This window comes from Aethalodelphis obliquidens, unplaced genomic scaffold (assembly GCF_003676395.1).
Source record: "Aethalodelphis obliquidens isolate GAN/ISIS:26980383/991018 unplaced genomic scaffold, ASM367639v1 scaffold1, whole genome shotgun sequence".
NCBI classification, from domain to species: Eukaryota; Metazoa; Chordata; class Mammalia; order Artiodactyla; family Delphinidae; genus Aethalodelphis; species Aethalodelphis obliquidens.
The window spans coordinates 1,752,698-1,764,622 of NW_020837945.1; the positions used below are offsets into that span (position 1 = coordinate 1,752,698).

The 11,925-nt window shown below is 59.6% G+C and overlaps 1 protein-coding gene and 1 non-coding gene across 5 annotated transcripts in view; both read right to left on the minus strand.

The window, feature by feature from the left end:
* TRPM2 (transient receptor potential cation channel subfamily M member 2) overlaps window positions 1–6,235 on the minus strand; it is a 49,532-nt gene extending 43,297 nt beyond the window's left edge. For all 4 annotated transcript variants that reach the window (XM_027079926.1, XM_027080096.1, XM_027080008.1 and 1 more), the window contains exon 1: window positions 5,990–6,235. The gene's annotated coding sequence lies outside the window, so the exon portion shown is untranslated. The remainder of the gene's footprint in view (window positions 1–5,989) is intronic.
* Window positions 376–448, minus strand: TRNAG-CCC (transfer RNA glycine (anticodon CCC)). Its single transcript has one exon. It is a non-coding gene; the product is annotated as a tRNA-Gly (tRNA).
* Window positions 6,236–11,925: the final 5,690 nt, after the last annotated feature.

Below are 11,925 nucleotides of genomic sequence, written 5' to 3' on the forward strand. Positions count from 1 at the left end.
ATGTGTCCTCATGCAGGGCCCCATCTGCTCGCCGGTCTGTACGTTTTCCCGGCTGCCCAAGCTCTAGCCCCATCGGGCCCTGGGCAGTCTGGAGGCACATGTGCATCCCTGGGGCCCAGCCACCCACTCATAACCTCAGGTCACTGGGAAGGGCCAGAGAAAGAGCGCCATCCCGCCGCCACCACTCCTTGTGTGCCCGGTGGTGCCCAGGAGCCCCCAGAGCCGGGGGGAAACCCCCCAGTCATCACACGTGGTGCTCGCGCTGGGGTCCCATCCTCCTGCTTCCAGACATGGGTCACTTTTTTTTTTTTGACTGTGCAAGGTCTTCGTTGTGGCTCTCTGGCTCGTTAGTTTCAGCAGGCATGTGGGCTCTAGTTCCCTGACCAGGGATCGAACCTGGGTCCCCTGCATTGGGAGTGCAGAGTCTTAACCACTGCACCACCAGGGAAGTCCCAGGATCCACTTCTTTTGTTTTCCAAAAAGGAAAAAAGCCCCCACTGCCCACAGAGCTGGTTTCAGGGAGGGGCACGGCTCTGCACTCCATCACACAGGTCCTCCAAATAGAACAGATCTCATTTCCTCAAACCCTTTGCTCCAGCTCTGACCTGGTCTCCATCACCGAGACCTCCGTAAGCAGCCCGACCATTTTCCTCAGTTTACAAACAGGAAAAGCAAATGTGTGTGAACCCCACAGGTCTTCCCTGGAGCCATGATGCCCATGATGATATCCCATCATGTCACCCCCTATCACCCCAGGGTGTCATCCAGGGAGGCACCCCCCACCCAGCTGCTCCAAGGGTGTGAACGGGGGCCATCTGGGGCAGAGAGCAGGTCACAAGGTCTCCCTCCGTCTCCTGCCCTGAAGCCCTTTCTGGCCACATCACCTTCCCCCACACATCACGGTCACTGATGGACAGGCCTTTCTCTGCCCATTGTTGGGGTCCAGTGTAGGTGGCCCCAAATATGCCTCAAAGGTATATTGATTATTTTGAATTCGGGTTTCTGAAGAAACGACCAATGCAAGAGAGACACTCTGACCCTCCTTTCTGTCTCCCTGAGGGCAGGAAGTAAGTCTCTCATGTGAAAGGTGCACCCCTGCACCTGGAGGTCGAAGGACACACTTATCATCAAAGATGGGGAATTCGGGGCCGAGAAGACTGTATAAACCAACCTCATGACTTCTCTCTTTGACTAACGCCCAAACTCTGCTCAGATCCTTCACTCGTTGGGCACCCAAAACCTGAGCTTCTTTGTCCTGTCAATTCTTTACAAATTTATACTAAAAAGTATAAAAGCTGCCTGCTTTGCCCACTTCTTAGGTGCCGTTTCTCTGAATTAAAATTAGTTTCCTTCTCTCCTGCTAATCTGTCTTGTGCAAATTTTACTGTTAGTCCAGCCACAAGAACCCTAGAGGGGCAGCGGAGGCAGTTTCCCCTCCCTAACACCCTTCGTCCAGCAACAGCATGTGGTCCCTGTGCCCTGGGGAGGGGCGGGGATTTGCAGGGAGTGAGGCACCCATCCAGCCTTCATCTGGCCCACCCTCTTCGGGGCCGCTCAGCTCAACACTGGGCACTTGGGGTTCAGCCACCCAGTCCCTGGTGCGCAGGGCTCAGGCCACCCTCACCTCTGCATTCTCATTCCCTCCTCCGGGCGGCTCCCGTCCCCCTTGCTCCTGGGCCAGGGTCACTCCCAGAGGCGCCCACACCTTCTCAGAAGAAGGAGTCAAACCCTCACATGAAAGCACCGGGATAACACAGAACGTTGGTACCAGGAGTAGGGGCTGCTGGTACAAACACCTGCAAATGGAAAAGCAGCTCTGGAACCGAGCCATGCGCAGAACGGAAGAGTTCGGAGGGGCGCCAGGAAAAGCCTCCATCGCTGACAAGTCTGGGGAGAGAGGGCCTCAGCCTCCTTAGAGAAGCCCGAGTGCTCGCGAGCAGGCGCTGGTAGAAACGTGGTTGGTAAAGGCCATTCTGACAAGGTCTCAGACGGAAACGAGGACCATGTTACTGGAAACTGGAGGAGGGGGATCGTGTTATAAAGAGGCAAAGAGCTTGGCCGAACTGCTTCTCTCCTGGTGTTTTGTGGAAGACGGAACTCGTAAGTGATGAAACTGAGACTCTGGCTGAGGAAGCATTGAGGCAAAGTGTTGAAAGTACAGCTAAGGCTTCTCTCTCTCTCTCTCTTTTTTTTTCCTGCGGTATGCGGGCCTCTCACTGCTGTGGCCTCTCCCGTTGCGGACCACAGGCTCCGGACGCGCAGGCTCAGCGGCCATGGCTCACGGGCCCAGCCGCTCCGCGGCATGTGGGATCTTCCCGGACCGGGGCACGAACCCGTGTCCCCTGCGTCGGCAGCCGGACTCCCAACCACTGCGACCCAGGGAAGCCCGAAGGCTTCTCTTGAATGCTTTATAGCAAATTGTGAGGAGAGAGAAATGACCTAAAGATGGACTTCTAACCAAAAGGGATTCGGAGTTCAGAGAGTTGGGAGATGCTCAGCCTATAGACAAGGAAAGGAATGAGAAAGCTTGTCCAGGAAGGAAGATGGAGGGTGTGGCCAGGTCTCTAAGGATGTAGGTGGCCTGTTTGTCTTCATCCAGCTGGGGAGACTGGTCAGCCATCTCATCAGAAGCCGGGACCCACGTCCACGACAACGGAAGATTGACCCCAAGGCATTTTGGAGCTCACGGGGCTGCCCTCCCAGCACAGGCCCACAGTGGGAGGGCGTGAGGGGCAGAATGATCTCAAAGGGGGGCCCAGCTGCCCTGCACCCCTCCCGTCCTGGACTCCTCAGCAGGAGTGTGGCCCCAGCCAGTCTGCTGTGGCAGCGCCTGCAAGATGCTGTCTCTGCCGATGGGAAGCGTGCACAGCCCTGGGGGCCCAGGGTTGGCGTGGCTACCTGCCCCCGGATTTGAAGGATGGAGGTGCCCAGAGCCCAAGGCACGCGCCCCGGCAGAGGGCTGCCTCGGGGGCAGTGCGTGGGGCAGGGCAGCCCCAGACCGGTGGAGCCCCCGGCCAGTGATTCCGGGCCAGGAGCGTGCACAGCGGACGGTGCCCAGCACAGCAGAGGGGCAGGACCACCCCCCAGTGGGCCTCAAGGCTTTGGACCTGCTCAGGACTTGCCACCCTGCCTTGTTTTTCAACCTCTCCCTTTGGGAACGGGAATGTCCTCCCTACGCCTGTGCGTCCACTGTGTTCTGGGAGCACACAGCTTGTTGTAGGCATGCAGGACCCTATGGCGTCTTCCGGGGGCAGGCCCTTTCCCCACATCCTCTGCTGTACATTTCCTGCATTGTTTCACAACTGTGAAACCACCCGGCCCCCTCCCCCACCAAGTGGAAGACGCTAACTACTTGATGACTGTGAGCATGTAGCCCCCAGACCTACTGGAGCCTGAGCATTGATCATGTGAGCCCCTGTGACCCCGCCCATTACCTTATCATCAGCCAATCAGAGAGCTGTGCACGAGCTGATCACAGACCCTGTGACTCCCCCCATCACTTGGCCTTTAACAATGCTTTGCTGAAGGCCATTGGGGAGTTTGGGGTTTGGGGAGGCACAAGCCACCCATCTCCTTGCTCAGCCCTGCAATAAACCTTTCTCTGCTCCAGACTCTGACGTTTCGGTTTGTTTTGGCCTCACTGTGCATCCGTCGGGCACACGAACTTGCACTGGGTAACACTGTCTGGTTTCCCAGGTTCACAGCCAGAGAGGACTCTGTCTCGGGATGAATCTACCTCGAGTCCCCCCACACCTGACTTAGGTAGTATTTAGAGGAGACTTTGGACTCAGACTTTGGAGTGGACGCCGGAATGAGTTAAGATTTGGGGGCTGTTGGGATGCAGTGAATGTATTTTGCATGTGGGAAGGACATGAATTTTGGGGGTCAGAATGCTATGGTCTGACTGTGTTCCCCTAAAATTCCTACGTTGGAACCGGCCCCCGAAATGCGATGGCATTTGGAGGTGGGGCATCTGAGTGGTAGTTAGGTCAGGAGGGTGGAGCCCTCGTGAATGGGATCAGGGTACTTATAAAAGAAACCCCCAAGATCTCCCTGCAACCCAAAGGGGGCCCTCACCAACCCTGTGGGCACCTTGATCTTGCACTTCCAGCCTGCAGAGCTGTGAGGAATAAATGCCTGCTGTCCATAAACCACCGAACGTGGAATTTTGTTATAGTGGCCTGGATGGACTGAGACACGGCAGTCAGCAGCGCTGGCTCTGCAGCCCCTCCAGGGCTTCCTGGCACAGCACTCATGGCGGAGGGGGCCTTATACCTGTGTGGCCCTTACAGGGCCATCTGCAGTCCTATATGGCAGCTCACCTGGCCTCACAACCAGCTTCTCAGGGAAGCAGATGAGCAGGAAATGTTCCAGGTGACCAAAGAGGAGAACGAGGCTCTGAAAAGCGTACAGCCGGGCCGCTAGTCTGTAAGGGGACCTGGACTAAAGGCGGCTCCCGCCCCCGCTCCAAGGCTCGGTCCTGGACTAGAGGCGGCTCCCGCCCCCCTCCAAGGCTCGGTCCTGTACAGGACAAGGAGCTAAAGGATGAGCTGTAAAGGACTTGGTCTTAAGAAACTCAAGTGCGTGTGCTCAGATTCACATTCCTCAGACAGCTGCCCATCTCAGCTCACCCGCAGGGGCTTGTGTGGATTTTCTCCAATCCCAGCTGCCAACAGGCCCCTGGGAAACATGTCAAACGCCACTCCTCCCACCCACCACCCCATCAGACTTCACGGGACAGAGCCGGCCGTGTGTAACCATCCCCATGCCCAGCTGCAGGGGGGATGCTGGCCTGACCCTCTCCTCCCTCCTCCCCCTGTCCCTCCCCCCAACCCAGCCCCGCCATGCCCAGCTTCCCGTCCACCAGCCTAGGCCCTGGGAGAGTCCGGAAACCCAGGGCTGACAGTGACCTTACAGAGCCCCCCGTCCAACCTTCTCTGGGGTTCTTCTCCCCAGAATCTTATCATCAGTTGCTTTCTTCACATATCACCTAAAAGCAAATCTGGCCACCCTGTGTTATAGCTAAAATTCTTCATAAGCAATTAGCACAGGCGTGTTGAGAAAACGCTAAAAGTAAATGACTTCCAAGAAGAGAGAGAGAGTATCTGACTGCATGGGCCTGAATATACGGCCACACAGCACGCACACCGCAAACGTCACCTAGCACAGGACACTGACAAGAAGGGGAAGCTGTTACCGTGGAGGGGACTGAGGGGGTGAATGTCCCACCCAAGACCGCGGGTCCAGACCACGGGGACCGAGACAGGGCTCCTGCTGGCACTCCACCCTCCCCAGCCCGGAAGACTCACCAGGAAACAGAACCGAAAGCGGGCCTGGGCACACTGGCTGCGGCCCTATGTGCACCCCCCTCTGCACTTCTCTAAACCCTGCAGCTGCTCCCAGCGGCTCCGCTCCAGCATCCTTTGAAATGCTGGCTGTGAAAGCACTTTCCAGGCTATAAATGGCCACACGCGGGGTGAGGGGCAAAGGAAGTACCAGCCGCAGAACTGGGCCGGGAGGTCTTGGGCGGGGGCGGGAGGCGCGGGTGTCGGAGCAAGAGCCTGAGATGGCCAAGTCCCTGTTCTCCCCCCGGACAGACCGCGCCCAGCCCTGTCGCAGCGCCTGCGTCCCGCGCCGCAGCCCAGCGGACGCCCGCACCCGCGCTGCCTGGGTCCCTGCCTCCGTCCCCACACGCCCGCCGCAGCCCCGCACCAGCTCCCCAGCCCGGGCCCGCGCCCAGCCCTCTGCGCCCCGGCTCACTCAGACCCCAGAGCCTGCAGTCGTCCCCGAACCCCAGCCGCGCCCCAGCTCCCGCCGCCGCGCCTGCACCCAGGCGGGTGCCTGGGTCCCCGCACCCCGTGGTGCACGCACCCCAGCCTGTGCTCCGCTTGTGCCGGCCCGAACGGCGCCCCTGGACCCCTGCGCATCCTCCCCGCGACCGGCGCCTTCGCCGCACCCCGGTGTCCTCCACCCCAGCCGGCGCGCCTACCTGCTCGGGGAGGCCCGCGCCCCCGCGTCACTCGCGCGCCGCTGCGCAGGACTGCAGCCCTGGCCCCGCGGGGCCGCCCGCATCTCGGGCCCCCGCAGCGCGCTCTGCGTCACGGCTCCGGAGAGCGCAGCCCGCCCCGTCCCGCGCCCGAGGCCAGAGCCGAAGAGGAGAGAAGAGCCGCAGGAGCGGGGTCTCCCAGACGCCCGAGCTGGGAGGTCAGCCTCCCCAGACCCCCTCCCGAGAGGCTGGCGGCACGTGTAAACCCGGAGGCAGCGATTCTGGCCAAGTCCAAAGAGCACTGGGAGGCGGGGCGCGCAGGGCTGGGTGGGGATTGTGTCAGCCAGAGCTGGAGACCCAGGGGGCCCCGGCACCGCACCGGGTGAGCCACTTCCCCTGCCGGCCTATCCCTGCCGTCACCTGTCTTCCTGGGGGCCCCAAAGCCAGGAGACCGTTCCCGGGAAGGCAGGAACCGAAGGAGCTGGAAAGATGCAACCGCACAGTATCCACCCTGCCACGTGCTGGCCCCTGGGCCCTCAGGTGCCTGATTTCCACCCTGGCTGCCCTGCCCCGCTCAGTCCTCCTGGCTGGAGGGCAGAGGGGACTGGATTCTGAAAGACTGATCCCAACTTTCCCTAAAGGTCCAAACTCCCGGGCCACAAGTCTCTTAGCCAACAGAGGCCCTCTGCCCTCTCCCTCCCAGCTGCCACCCCACAAGGCCCCACGGCCACTCCCGGGCCCTTGGTCAGGGTCCAGGGAAGTGAACAGGGTCCTGTGCCTCTCTGATCCAGGGCCCGAGGTCTGCCTGCTGACCCTCATTTCCTCCCCTGGGCGTGCTGACCTAGTGTGCAGACTCCTGCCCGGAGCACCCTCCTCTGGAAGGCCCTTCACCCCCACCCGCCCCTGCCTCTCCACAAAGCAGCCAGCCGGCAGTGCCACGGGTCCACCAGCCAAAGGCTGGCCCCTGTCTCACTCTCCGGTCATCAGGAGGTTCCTAAGCAGCTTGGGGAACGTGTCGGAACCCAGCAGAGCCCCTTGTACGGCACTTGATCGTTTTTTCCAGACACTTTAAAGGCAGCTGGAGCCACTCCTCCAAGGTGGTTGGTACCACGGAGTTAAAGAACAGCAACAGTGGGTGTTACCCGATGGCTCTGGCCTGCAGGACTGCACGCTACAGGGGGCACAGCCTTCCAGACATCACTGCTGCATCCTCAGAGCCCGCAAGCGCTCAGTGAGTGGCCGCCACGGGACGTATTCTGCTACGAGGGCGGCCACAACCCCAGACAGGCATCTCAGACCCTAGTTAACAGGCAAAGGAAGAGGAGACCCACCCGCGTCTGCAGCTGCTCATCAGCAGCTGTGCCCATACTCTCACCCAGGGCTCCTTCCTTGATGCCCTCTGGCCCAAGAGCCATCATGACTAAAAGCACACTGAGGGGAAGTTAATATTTCATGAGACAGAAGTAACTGCAGGACCGTCCGATGGACAGGTGCAGATGGGCTGGCTCTCGTTTCCAGGTACCCCAGGGCCTCTGTGGGAACATTGCTTAAGGTGAAGTATCTCATGAATCAGGCTTCTGACGAAGCATATGTGCCCACATCGTTCCCTGTGGGGCTCTTTCCCTCCTAGAGACCAGCATGTCTCACCACATGTTTCACACTGCCGCAAGAGCAATTATGAAATGTCGTTTCCATAAAAATAAGAAGCAGAAACCGCAAAGTGCAAGAGCAGCAAGTACTGATCTTGACCGAGGGTTGTTTCCAGTTCAGATAAAGGAAACGCGGCGCAGAAGACTTTGTTACCGCACGGACGTCATGCCCGAGATATAAAGCCCCCTGGTCTGGCAGCAAGAGAAAAACCACAATCACTGAAAAGATAGTGATCTAAGCGATTAGCGTGGCGAGCCCTGCTCATGAATAATACACAGGAGCAAAGAGAGGCCAGGCTGCAGGCTCCTTGGAGAAGAGCAGAGGAAGGAGGGGAGGGGCTGGGGGCTGGGAGGCAACACGGCCAGAGCCTAGGGCAGCTGCCGCAGACTTTTTCCGTTCGGGGCCGGGTGGTTAATGGTTCAGGTTTTGCAGGCGATGGTCTCGGTTGGAACTACTCAACTCTGCCCTCGCAGCGAGAGAGCAGCCGATGGCAAAACATAAGCGGATGGGTCTGGCTGTGTGCCAATAAAACTTTATTTACAAGAACAGGCACTGGTTGGATCTGGCCTGTTGGCTGGGGGTTGCTGACCCTCGTCTAGAGAGCGGACCAAGAGGAGTGGGCTTCATGCTGGGGGACAACCTCCATCACTTCATTTCTGAGGTCAAAGGATGAACTGCATTCCAGAAACGTCTAATCCAAAGGGACTGCCCATGGAAGTAAGTGGGCATGGTGGTGCTGCCCAGGAGGGTAGAGACCGTGGACACCCTCGTGGCTGTGTGCCCGCCCAGAAAGCTCTACCAGGTGGCCCATTAATTCTGCAGCGACAAGGATGAGAACGGAGATGGAAATGCCCCGGACAGTCAGGACACAGAATAAAATGAATAAACACAGGCCTCACTTCTCTCCCACAAGTCCATTCTGTGGTCTGCAGCCGAGTCTGTCCGTCCGGACTGCTCTCTGCGGCGGCCGGCATCACCGTCGGTGGATGAGGGCAGAGAGGCTTGATCGCTCGGCCGGTCCCCCCACCCCCCCAGCTCCCGTCCACTTGCCAAGCGCCACGCTAAGCTCCCACGTCCGTTGGCAGTCCTCAAACCCAGTGTGGAAGGAAACCTTCTCACCGCCAGTGGGTGGGGAGGGAGCGGTGACTCGGGGACCTGCCAGAGCTGGCATCCGAAGGCCCCTGCAGACCCTGCATGCACGTTGGTCAGCCAGCCTCACCGTGGGCAGACCCTGTCTAGGGGCTGGGGCTCTGGGGAAAAGAGGAGCCCAGACCCGCAGTCCAGGGGAAGAATGACATAAACCACCTCAGGGCGTGGAAAACATTGAGAGTTCAGCGCGGCAGGAGCTGGAGGTCACAGGGTCAGTGTCAGGCAAGCTGGGACGGCCTTTCTCAGCAGGGTGCATTGAGGAAGTGATCCACTTTCTAAGGAAGTGTGATGGATCGAACCAGAACAATCCGATGAAAGCCATTTGGGCCCAGGGAAGAGTAGGTGCAAAGGCCCCGAGGTGAACTTAAGTCGTGTGTTTGAGGACCACCAGGAAGGCCATAGTGGCCGTGGAGTGCGCCAGGGGAGTGGGGCACGAGATGAGGGGAGGGGCCAGGGGCCAGATCACGCAGGGTTTTCGTGCCCCTGATGTGGGTCCCCTGATCTGACGAGATGTTGTGGGACCCTGTGCTGGTGGATCAAACCACAGCAAGCCTTCAGACCACGGTGCTTTCTGCCTGAGGCCCTGCGGGTGGGAAAGCCGAGGCCAGCCCCAGAACGTGTCCATCCTGCCCGAGTGCGTCACCGTCCCGTCTCTCCGAGGGATGGTACCGTGTGTGGCCTCCGTCTGGGCCACCATGGCCTTGCCCTGTCTGACTCACCAGCCAGCACCGGGCTGGCTGAGGACAGAGGCTGATGGCCATCATCTGGCCGAGGCATTGCCCTCTCTGGCCGTCCAGCGCCTCATCCGTGGGCGGTGCCCGGTGGCCTCACTGCTGGGTGTGAGGATCTCTGCACCGCGGCCCACCCCCAGTGTCTCCGCCAGACCTCCCGGTCCCCGATTCTCCCGTCTCTCTCCTTTCAGTCCCACCACCACCCAGAAGGTCAGGCCATTCCTGCCCACCTGTGAGTCCACGCGTGATCCAAAGTCAGTGCCCTTCCCACCCCAGAGTGGAGGAACAGGCGCTCCACGTGGTGGGCCTGCACTCCCGGGACCTCGTGCTCACCTACAGGTCTCGCTGCTGTGCTAAGGCCGCACGGCCGGTTCCTTGGGTTGTTCCTACAGCTGGTAACCGCGAGACGTGAGGGATGTTGCCCCTGGACCAGGATGAGGCTTGCTCGCTGGTGGCTGGAAAAGCGGTGGATCCAGAGCTCCCTGACCCCTCCTGGCGCCTGCCGCATGGACCCACAGCGTGGGCAGTGAGCACCCACTGAGCCCCTCACGTCGCTCCCGTGGAGCTCGGGTCGGGTCGCTGACGCAAACGTGCCAGTGCCACGAGGAATAAACCGTCCTCTGTCTCCGACTCAGGAGCCGCCGTCTCCTGCCGGCACCCGCGAAGGAGTAACAGGCTGACTTACCAGCCTGCAAGTGGGATCAAACCAAAGCCCAGGCTGACACCCTGCTCGAAACTCTGCCTGTTGCGGGCATCAGCCTTCACCAGTCTTTCAGGGCCACCCGAGGGTGACATCCTGCAGCTCCCGGCAGTTTCCAGCCCCACACTGAGCCGGCCATCCCTCACCAGCTGATCAGAGGAGCCCCTGTGGGGCCACAGGCACTGGGACAACGGTGGAGGTGGCCTGGGGGTCTGGGCCACCTGTGCTCCAGCTAGCTGTGCCCTCGGCCCCATGCCCCTCGCACCCGGTTCCACTCACTCAAGATTGTTTCCGGGCCCATCCACCATACGGTAGGACCCAGGCATGGATGAGGGGGCTCAGGGCAAGAACCGACTGGTAGACCCCTCACAACACGGTGTGTCCCAGCAAAATACAGCACACAGGATGAAATACAGAAAACGCAGCAGCTGTTAAACTACGGTGGAGATGCTTTTCTTTTTTTAGAATTCTCTGTATTGCCTTTACAATAAAAATGGTGGGCTTGGATGGGATGGGAGATCCTATAGCAAAATTCCACTCCCCCCACTGAATTGCAACCCCTGGTCCTGCCAGGGGTCCCTCGTACATGCAGGTCCTTCACCACTCTCCAGGGCCCTGGGCTTCGGATGTGGCTGTGACACCCTGGGAAAGCAACCTCTGACCCCTGTGAAAGAAAAAATCATTCTGACACTTGTTAAAAGAGTAAGGAAGACTTTATTCAAGAATACTGCAATTAGAGGAGAGAGATTGTGCTCAACTCCAAGTTCAACAAGGAAAAGGGGGATTTACAGCCAAGGAGCGGTGAGGGGCCAGTGGATGGAAAGTTACTAAGAGACTTCAAGGGCAGGGGATCTTGCAAACTACAGGCCAAGAAGATTAGCTACCACTTGTGAGGGAGGGATGAGGCGCTTAATCAGATAATGAGGGCGATCAGAGATCAAGGGTGGGGGTCACCTAGCAGGATCTTTGCTGAGATTGGGCTGGGCAGGCCAAAGACTGGACCAGGGCCTAATGGGAAAGAGGTCCCAGAGGAGGCTGAGCTTGGTCTTGTCAATTCTAACGGGTCTGAGATCCCCGGTACCTGTCTTGATGTACTTTGCAGCCCAAGTAACCTTTGATTTCTAAAATGTGTAAGTACTGGCGAGGTCTCTGTTAGGGCTGGCCCGTACCTTTGGCACCTGCCGCCTTTCCTTAAATGCTGAGAGGGAGAGGATCAACGCAGCCCTGGGACTGTCCTGGAGTTCTCCTCTCAACACTTTAAATCTTTCTAATTCAGGGCAGTTACGAGACCATCACTTCTAATGCACGGGACTCGGGACGGGGACTGGGGCCCGGGGTTGGGGTTCTGGGCGGGGGCTATGGCCAGGGGCTATGGCCAGGGGATGGGGTTCGGGATTTGGGACTCGGGGCGGGGACTGGGGCCCGGGATTGGGGTTCGGGGCGGGGGCGGGGGCTGTGGCCAGCGGATGGGGATCGGGATTTGGGACTCGGGGCGGGGACTGGGGCCCGGAGTTGGTGTCCATGGTTCGGGGATCAGGGAGGGGGCTGGGGGCCGGGGGTTGGGATTCGGGACCCGACCGGCGTCCCGCGTCTGGCCGCAGTCTCCAACCTTGTCGCCTCAGAATCGCGCCAGAGTCGCGCCAGAATCGCGTCAGAGCCGGGGGGGGGGGCGGGTAGAGGTGTCCCCCACAATGCGCATGCGCAGAACC